The following is a 10,881-nucleotide window of genomic DNA, read 5'->3' as shown; positions in this document are numbered from 1 at the left end:
GGGGGGTGGCGGCTTGGCATTCAGAACTTGCAGAAGTTCAATATTGCAATGATTACAAAAATGTGTTGGAGAATTAAAGAAAAACCAAACTCGCTATGTGGTTCTATACTCAAAGCAGAATACTACCATAATAGCGACATATTGCATATGAAAACCAAACCAAAACAAAAAGGTAGATGGATTTGGAAAGGAATTCTAATGGGAGTCAATCAAATTAAACAAAAATATTTTTGGAAAGTAGGTAATGGAGAAAACATAAATATTTGGACTGATCATTGGGTGCCTAAGATTAAGCCACCAATAATGCACAACTCTACAACAGAAGAAAATTTCAGAAAAGTAAGTGACTTAATTACTAGTTCACATACTTGGGATATTGAAAACTTAACAACTTGTTTTTGATCAACATACAATTGAGAAAATATTGAAGATTCAAATCCCAAGTAATAATACCCCAGATGAAGCTATCTGGACTCTAAAAAATTCTGGTAAATTTACTGTTAAGTATTTATACAACTCCTTGAACTCTTCTGGTAGAGCAAATCAAGATTGAAATAACATTTGGGATATGCAAACTACTCCCTTTATTAAAATGTTTATTTGGAAAGCGGCTCACTCTATTTTACCAACTAATACGAGAGTTGCATCTATCTTACCCGATACTCATTCTTCTTTCCCTTTGTGCAACTCTGGTGAGGAATCTCTGTCTCATATCTTTATCACTTGTAATTTTGTTTTCAGGTTTGGATGCATCTAAATTTCGATACGTCTTATGTTATAAATGGGTTAATAAACTTTCATGATTGTCTTAATACTTGGTTTAAGAATCGTCGCAGAAATGGACTTGCAATGAAATGGTCAGTTCTTTGCAGTATAGTAAGCTGGCATGTTTGGAAAGCGAGATGTGATGCAGTGTTCAAAAAACCTAAGTTAAATAACATGGAAACAACCAAAGCAATAGCTAGATTCATAAACAATTCCATGAATATAAACAAAATGGGTTATGATATTATGCAAAACCTTTACTACAACCCTATTAATGACGAACATCTCAAAATCACAACAGAGGAACCAGATAGAAATGACAGCTTTATGACTGTGAAAATTAACATTGCTTTGTTAATGTCAAATTTCAGGGCAAATTCCGCAGTGGGACTGACTATTTCTGACTATGCAGGTAACACTGATGAAGGAAGTGGTAGCCATGCAAACTGTTTTACCAGAGAAGAACTGGAGCCAACGAAGCTTTCCAATTGGCGACAAAATGTAGAGGACAAAATATTATCTTCCAAAGCGATTCTGAACAGACACTCATGTTGCTAATTGAGATGCATGCTAAGGCTAGGGAAAAGAAATATACTATCAATGAAGATTACAATGTTGATCCGAGAACTTGCATAAATCCTAAAGTGCAAGGTTTTATTTTAAGACGTAGATTCCATATAATTGAGGCAACATATTAATCTAATTTTTGTAACCGTTATGGTCTCAAGAAGTCTTGGTCAGGGGAAAACTTTAGAATCCTGATGAATAATTTGCAATTCCAATTTTGGAACTACCAATGTAACCAATATCCCAATCCTGATTTACAATAGGGTTCTCACAGGGAAAATCTTTATATTAATGAATGAGGATCCGATCCTTCTTTTCGAGAAAAAAAAAGAGAGTATTATTAATATTGGGGCTCTAGTCCCACATTGATTAGATGGGTCTTAATTGGATAGTTTATAAGTCAATGGGTTTCCTCATCTAGTCAATCGATTTTCGAATTGAGTTCTACCCATGGACTTATGACGAGTTGGGGTCGGTACCCTAACAATTAATGTGAGGGAAGAAATGTATGTGAAAAGGGAAAGCTTGTGCGGTGGAATTGAATTTGATGATTTTGTAGAATTAAAAATATTAACTTATAATTTAAAATTCCAATTTCTAATAGCAAAGATAAATCCGTGGTACAAATGAAATATTACATTACAATCAGAATCTATGATGATCAAAGTATAAACTGATAGAATCTTAGATGATCAAAATATAAACTGGAAGGAATAAAAACTCTCAAATTTTAACTCTGAAGACTTCAGACATATATCTTTAAACAATTCTAATTGCAAAATTCATTTTTTTTAATTTCAGTTTGTTTATCAGAATATTGTTGTTATTGCTGTCGGTGATATTATACGAGTCCTTGAATCCATTCCAACACAATTTTGAATCATTGTCCCAACTGTAGGCCTGGGCTACGATGTGGTCGGGCCACATCCTCTAAGTATGTGGCCCCCTTCTTTTCTTTACATGTAATGAAAAATTAGTTTTAACTAAGAACGATTTTTTGGGGACCATGATTTTTTTTGGGACCATGATTCTATTTTTTGTAAGACATTTAGAAGTAAAGTGAAGACACCACTTATCCAAATAATTATATTAATACCAAAATTATCCTTCCTAATTAAGTTTGTGTAATGAATTAGTTAGTGTAATCATTAGTTAGGTTAGTTAGTGATTAGTGTAAGATTAAATCAATATTATTTTTCTTGAATTAAGTTAGTGAACTTAGTTTTAATGGAAGTTTTTGCTTTCAGAGAAAAGTTTGGTTAGGAGAAATTTTTTGCTACGTAACTGATTTTTTTTGCGACATAACCAAACTTTTTGTGAGGTAACCGAACTAAAGTTCGGTTGGGACATTTTTTTGCGACGTAACTGAAATTTTTTTGCGACGAAAATGAACTTTTCCGACGTAACCGAACTTTCCGCGACATAACCGAACTTTTTTGCGACATAACCGAACTTTTTGCGATGTAACTGATCTTTTTCCGACGTAACTGAACTTTTTGCGACATAACCGAACTAAAAGTTCGGTTGAGATATTTTCTGCGACGTAACCGAACTTTTTTGCGACGCAACCGAACTTTTCTCTGAAAAAACCCTCCATTAAAGTTGAGTTCAACTTCCATTTTCAACTCATTTTGATGATTACTTCTCACTTTTTCAACCAAAAACGAATGACAAGTAATGGGTATGTGAGAATATCTTTGTTAATGATTTGAATTAAGCTATATATATAGAGGTGGTGGTGGTAGTCGGAGATGGTGGTGGTAGTCGGAGGTGGTGGTTATATATATATATATGTGGTTATTAAGGTGGTTTTAAATTAAATTAGGTTAAGGGTAGGTTAGTCATTTCAACGCTTTAAGACACCCCTTATAACTATAAGGAATGTGGCCTAATAAAAATATGGTCCCCTCAAAAAAACCATGGTCCCTAAAAAATGGTTCTTAACTAAAGATATACCCTACCTTTTTCTCCCTAAAAAGCATGAAACTACTTTCTTCTAAAAACTAGCCCCCTCCAAATCCCCCTGAAAAGCAAATGAGCTAAAGATTTCTGAGACGTGGCCAAAAAAAGAAGAAGAGGGGCCACATACTTCCACGATGTGGCCCGACGACATCATGGCTGCTCGGTCAACTGTACCCGGTTAGCTCTGGACACAAGACCAGTGCAATAATCCGGACGACAGGACCCTTATGCTCTATATTGCCCCGGACATCCTCGACCGATAAACGTAAGAATTGGGAATTTCTCTGCAGCAGTTTTCTCGACTCTGTAGCCTCTCCAATCACTCGATGATCCATTCTATGACTTCTCAACACCTTATATAGCCTCACAGGCAGAAGACATCTCGCTCATTACTCCAATAATCCTCCATTACTCGGCATTAAAGAAAATATTCTCGGGAATATTTTCTTACCTCTTTAATCTCCACCACGCATTGATTTGCTTCAAACACACACCATACACGATATAGAAGAGTTTGATAACCGTTGTAGACTCGTGCAGGTCTGAAATCTCCACGCATATTCCACAGGAAAACCCGAGTTTTCTTTCACTCCCCTGTTTAACTTCGAGTTCATGTTGCGGCCCAATTTCTTCAATTCTGATGGACTTACCAGTCCTGTTTCCTCGCAACAGGATTATACCAATCCAATGCAAGCCAAGAATCTCGCTAAATAACTCCACAAATCTTCATAGACAAAATGCTAGAGAAACTCGAGCTTTCTCTCACTTCCTGTTTTGCTTCCCAATGATTATCCAACCCAAGTTCTTTGAGTTTGATGGAATTATCGGTCCTTCTTAACAGAAACAGGCCCAATACAATCGATTGTAGCACTTGAATCTTCCTAAAAATCCTCCAAATCCAAAACAGGGGGTAATCGGGTTTAAAAGCTGCACTTCCCTGTTTTGCTTCCACACGACTTTCCTGCCAAATCCAGTTGATTCTGAAACTCATGCCATGCCTCTTAATCTGATTCAAGTCATCCCGAACAGTTTCAGCCATTGAATCTCCTTAACACATGCCAAAATCACTAACCGTAATTCTGTTCATCTACTGCAAAAGTTTCCCGCCAATTTCCATAATTTGAACGATGAAGATGGATGCCCCTATCCTAAACTAGGGTGCGAATAGCCATAGGTTCCAAATAGTAAAGAAGGTGCTCCTTAGCAACTGGGCGCCCCTTAGTAATTGAGGTGCCCCTTAACCAACATTGAGAGTCCGAGTAACACGTGTCCTCGGGTGCAAATAACATTTTTTTCGAGCCAATTCTCCACAAGAGATTATTCTTCCAGAAACAACTAAAACAAGTTTATTAGACAAATAATGAGTCATAGCTATTGTAATTACGGGTGAAAAAGCATCGCACTTTCGTGCTTATCAAATTCCCCCACACTTACATTTTGCTAGTCCTCGAGCAAAACAGAACAAGACCCGCCACACAGCTGGTCATATAATAAGAGAGAAAGAGAGACCCGCTACACAGCTGGTCATAATTTTTTTTTTGTGTAGACCCGCTACACAGCTGGTCATAGCATGCAAGATAAAAGAAATGGTCACAACCCTAACATTTTTTTTAAACCCGCTACACAGCTGGTCATAATTTTAATAATCATAAAAAAAAAAATTCTTTTTAAGTTTTTTTTAGGCAGTTGATCATAACTTGAAAATTCCTGAAAAAAATAAAGTAATGTTTGAGGAGAATTAGAGGTGAAAACATGGAGAGATAAGAGGAAGAAGAAGAACAATATTATTAGGAGAATCATATAGAATAGTTACATAGTTTCCCTTATATACAACCCTAGGAATCTAGTTGGACCGCACATCCATGGGTCGTAGGCCCTGTAACACTCCCCCTTGTGCGGTTCAATAACAAAACTTTATACATAATGCTTTACATATAGTTCTTCAAATGTCGTTATCCTTAATGACTTGTGTCGGATTCCATTGCCTCGTTAAAACTTTGATAAGGAAAAAACCCAGTGGGGAAAAACCTTGGTACAACTCTTCACATGTAATACTTCACATGTTGTCCCGTATTTTACATGTAGTTCATCACATGCAATACGATCCTCAAAGATCGACTAGTCTAAGTTAATTGCCTCGTTAAAACTTTGTTAGGCTAACCCAGAGGGACAACACCTAAACTAAAGAAAAAGAGTACAATATTAAGCAAACTTAGAACATAGTTAGATGTGTATACGTTGCCTCATTAAAACTTTGACAAGGAAAAACCCAGTGGGACAAAACCTTGACGAAGGGAAAAGAGTACAACGTGGAAGATGCAAGTAAAGGTGATCTGTTGCAGATGATCACTTTTCTTTGTTGAAGTTGACTAGTTGCTTCACAACTCCTAAGGCAGAAAAAACCTCGTGGGAAAGACAATAGCCTTAGCTGGGAAATTACATTCCCGGTGTTTGTTGTTGTCTCATTGAAAACCTTACCGAGTAACAAAACCCTGTGGGAAAAAATAACCCCGGTGAAGGAAAATAGTTCAACACACCATTAGATGCTCCCCCTGATGTCAGACAATTTTCGTTAGTCTAATGCAGTCAAAAGGAGTTTATCACACTTTACTTTGGTGACTTGAACGTTTATAAAACCCTGTTGTTGATTGTGGAAGTTACGTTGCTTAACAGACTATCACATTTCATTTCTTTGATTCAGATATTTTCAGTAATATCAATATGATCTTTATGTCTTCAACGTTCAACATACTTGATGTTTTTAGTGTTGTCTCACTAAAAACCTTGTCGAGTAACAAAACCCTTTGGGAAAAACTATTATCGATAGAAGGGAAAAAGAGTACAACACAACTTCAATTTTGAAGTAAAATATGTCGACATCATATCCTTGGATCCTCCCCCTGATGTCGGCATCTCCCCCTGATTACTTTCAGAGTTTGTTCCAGACAGTTCCTTTAGTCATGTATTTTTCGAAACCGAATATTGGTAATGACTTTCGTTTGAGAAGAGAATATTGTTCCTTCGTAATCAACAACTTTTGGATTGCACTTTCATTAGCATTCCTTTTAATGTATTTGTAGGGATAAAACAAATTTATGTCAATGGTTACTTTTAAGCACATGATTACATTCACTATACTATTCCAATGACGTTGCGTTGGCGCTGAGCTATATCTAGCTAACAAGTTCGTTGAGGATGTAACATTTGGTCGAGTACATTATGCTAAGTACAATAATGCGTATATTATACTTAGATAAGGAAAGTTCATCTCCCGACCCAACTTTTTCATCTTCTTTTAAACGAATTGGTCATTTATGTATATTTGAAACTCGACTAATCATGGGAGTGCTAGCAGCATGCACGTCCTTGTTAAGTTTCCTGACAATGGACATATGCAAACTGGTGGAATAATATACAACAAGCTCGGTCTTCTAGTTTAGAACATAGATAAGATCGAGATTTCCCAGGATTTTCATCTCAAATTCAGATTTTAAATAGCTTGTAAGATCTCTTATTCCATTAAGAGTACTTATCATGTCCATACCGTCGACATAGATAGCTATAATTCTGAAACAGGAACTTATTTAATATGCATGGCACGAAACCTTACTTGTTTATCCCTTCCCAATCAAATAGTCACTTAGACGGGTATACCACATCCGCCTGATTGTTTAAATCAATAAGTGAGTGTTCCAGTGTAACTGCAAACACACTCCGTGGTTTAGAGTCATTCGACTTGGGAAGCAAAAGGCCATCATGCACTTTTGAAAATATCTTTGATTCTAAATCTCCAGAGATATAACCACATCTACTATGTTTCAAGTTCTTTTGAAACTACCAAGCAAACTAATTAGCTGAACATTATGATGTTCAAAAGATTAAGAGATCCAGTGGTTTCTGAGATACCTCGCGCCACAAGGTGATTCTTTATACTTTAAGACCTCATTCTTCTCACTACACTTTGTGGCAAATAACCACATATGTCCCACAGGCTTTACACTAGGTTGGTTAGCACTACTACACCAAATACCCGTAAATTTGGCAAAGAACTAAGTTCTACCTGGATTGCGTAGGCCAAATATGCTATATATTTGAAATTAATCAAAATAAAGAATGGTTCGATCTCATTGTGCTCTACTTCTGGAGCAACTATTTATGGATTATATCATCATTGTGCATGACAGGCCTCAAAGAGGTGTAAAAATTATCCCCGGCCAAAAACTTGGTGGGCCCGGAGATATGTATAAAATTAAGCGCAATAAAAACGGGGGCCTACAGTAATACCGCAAGTGCACGGTCGTCAGTTGTAGCTCGTGCAAGTACGGGTCGATCCACAGAGATCGGGTGTGTTTGGAGTGTTTCTAACTATTTTGGGTTCTAGTTGCTATTGGGCTATGAAGCCTTTTGGCTTAAATTGGGCTTTGAGTGCTAATGGGTCTGATAACAATGAACTGAGCTTGGGCTCAGTTAGTCTTTGAAGTGTAAATGGGCTTTGGCCTTAAACTTAAGCTTTTGATTAAGCCTGAATTGGATTGGGCCTTAATAATGAACTTGGGCTTTGGTCTTAAACTTAGGCTTGGGCTCAGTTGTACAAACAATAGACAGTGGGCTTAGAACTGAGAACTAGGCCTTGAACTGGACTGATGGGCGTTTGCTTGGCAGCAGGGGAGAAATGGCAGCACTAAGTAGCAGGAGAAGCACATGTACTTGCTAACTCAACAAAAGATTCAGTTTCCAGAGTTGTGCAGTTTAAGCAATTGAGAAGAGATTATGCAAATGTCTAAGATGATGCAGTGATGCTACAGCTACACAGAATGGAAATGATAATGATACAGAACAGAATGCTAATGCTAGGATGCAAGGTATAGCTAAGTAGCAAAGTTAATGAACAACCACAGATGATTACTAACTAATATTTACAAGACTAAAATGATTACTAAGTTACAACTACAGATGCTAAAATGCTAGTAACTACAGCATGAGATGCAGGTGGTAGACAGATGCAAATGGCAGAAAATTATGCAAGATATGCAACTGCACAGAAAAGCAAGGTAAAGAAAAACAACGGCAATTAACAGGAAAGACAATGGAGAAAATGAAGAAACTAAACAACAACAATCAGATAACAGTGCAAGTGAACCAAGGCCTAAGCCAAGGGCAAGGGAGATGGTGAAACTAACAGAGCAAGGCTAAGGCATTCTTCTAGAGTGGGAAGAGAACTAACTTGCTCATTGTCACTAGTGAGCACTAGTTTCTCCCCACTACTCAATCAAATCAGTGCAACCTAAGCATACAAAAAGAATGGCAAGATAATCAGCTTGCTATGAGCACTGATTTCTTCCATTACTCAATCAGTTCAATGCTTCAAAGGTAACTAGCCTAGCATTCCATCACTTCACAGTGCACAAACTTAACACTAAACTAAACATGGCACTAACAGTGACAAAACAATGAGGATTAACAGATACAACACATATTAACAGGACAAATGTAACAGGAATTAATTGGAAATTAAAACATGAAATTAAAACAAGCATATTAACAGGAAAATAACAATTTTAACAGGAGCACATTTAACAGGAGACAAACAATTTTAACATATGCAGTGATATTGAACAGAACACATTAAAGAGAAAAACATTAACATTAACAGGACATGAAAGTCCTGGATGCCGTCTAATCCAAGCATACCTTTCTACACCACACCCATTCTCTATTTATACCCACAGACACATTTAGGGTTTTCCCCCAATTTTCCCCCAAAAAAGTAGAACTAGGGTTTGGTGAAACTCACCTAATTCCTTGAAATAACAGCTCCATCACGTCGACCCATCCTTCTATTTGTCCTCCTCTACCTCTCCATGTCTTCAATTGCTCCTCACTTTCGACCTAATTTACCAATTTTGCACGCTAGGGTTTCTGATAGAGAACGTGCAGAAATTGAGAAAATAGGTGGCTAAGGAGAAGGGAAACTGATGGTATTGGTTACTTTGATGGACGTGGTGACAGAGAGTTGGTGGCGGAGCAGGTGGTGACAGAGGTGGAGAAGGTGGTGGTGTACGGTGGTTTCTGCAGAGGAGTGGGGAAGAAGAAGAAAGAAAGAGGAGAAGAATGGGTCGAGTTTAGGGTATAGGTATAGGTTGCTAGTGTGTGAGGCGGGATATCAAATTTCGATGTTGGCGAATCTGAGTCACTGGATGCGAAGCTGGTAGGTGAATCGGACGGTGATCCCTGAAGAGTCTGGTAGCGACCGTCGGATGCTTTGATACAACAAAATCAACGGTGAAGATCGAGTTTAGGTGTTGTAGTGTTAACCGGAAGTATCGATATTTGATGAACAGGCAGAGAAGCGACCGTAGGATCTAAATATGATCTAATCTGAAGGCTTGGAATTTAGGCACTATGGTGTTTTGCAGGAGCTTCAGATTTTGATGCGCGATGAAGGAGCGACCATCGGATGATGAGATGGATCCAATCCGACGGCTGAAGATGGAGGCGGTTTTGGTTATAGAAAATGAGGTTGTGCGCACCATTCTTCGCGGCTTCCTTGCGTGATTTCTCCCGGCTTTTCACTACTTTTCTGCTCTTTTCGCTCCGCGATTCATCCAAACTTTATTTATTACCTAAAAATGCAAAATTAATTAATAAAAATATTTATTCTTGAAAACAATGAAAATACAGAATATGGGATAAAATGTAGAATTAATGCATAAAAGATGAGTTAAATGCCAACAAAAAAGGATAAATATATACAATATTTGGCACTCATCAAATACCCCCAAACCTGAATTTTACTTGTCCTCAAGTAAAACAAAACTAAGGAAATCCTAACTATACCACTGTCGCTGGTCTCTCGAATGCATTTAGCGCATGCACTAAGCCTTTTAAACCACTAAGTGTCCCTAGTGGACGAGTTGAAGTCTCGTGAAGGTTTGCTTAGAACGTACCTACAAAGTTCTAGGTCAAAATATAAGCTCAGATTCCATCAAATGTGACATGTGCAAAACAGTTTAAGCTCACAACAAAATGGAGATGTCAATCTAGCTATCGAAGGCACAATCCTAGCACTGATAACAAAAAAAAGACATGTGATAAGAGTGTAAAGTGTATCTACACATGTGTAAGTTATGACTACTAATCACCAAGAGATAGTTTCTCAGGCTAAGAACTGAGGTCGAAATCTAGCTAGCTGTCCGGACTTTACGAGAATTGTGAATGAGTTGGAGGTATTTCACAATTACTCGCGTTGTACATCAATGGCATACACCCTCCTTGCTTATTACAATGAAACAACAAAATGACTCTTTACATGACTCTTATTTACATTGACTATTCTCTTTTTATTTTTGGAACAAGAGATGATGGAATTGATAAATACTTGATTTTTTTGGAAACACTTTTGATACATGTACAAAAGGAAACAAAAGATTACATGACACTTTGCAAGAGGTAGCCCTTTTTGATGCACCCAGTTAAATTCGATGGTTGTCTTTCTTAATGTAACCTCCACCTTCTATCCCAACCAACCAAAGAACAAGCTAGTCAAGTTTCGTTCAGTATTCTAAAGTGATTCGCAATCGTAACTTC

This window comes from Papaver somniferum, chromosome 1 (genome assembly GCF_003573695.1).
Source record: "Papaver somniferum cultivar HN1 chromosome 1, ASM357369v1, whole genome shotgun sequence".
Taxonomy (NCBI): domain Eukaryota; kingdom Viridiplantae; phylum Streptophyta; class Magnoliopsida; order Ranunculales; family Papaveraceae; genus Papaver; species Papaver somniferum.
The sequence above is the reverse complement of the archived record's forward strand: the minus strand, read 5'-3'. Positions refer to the sequence as shown.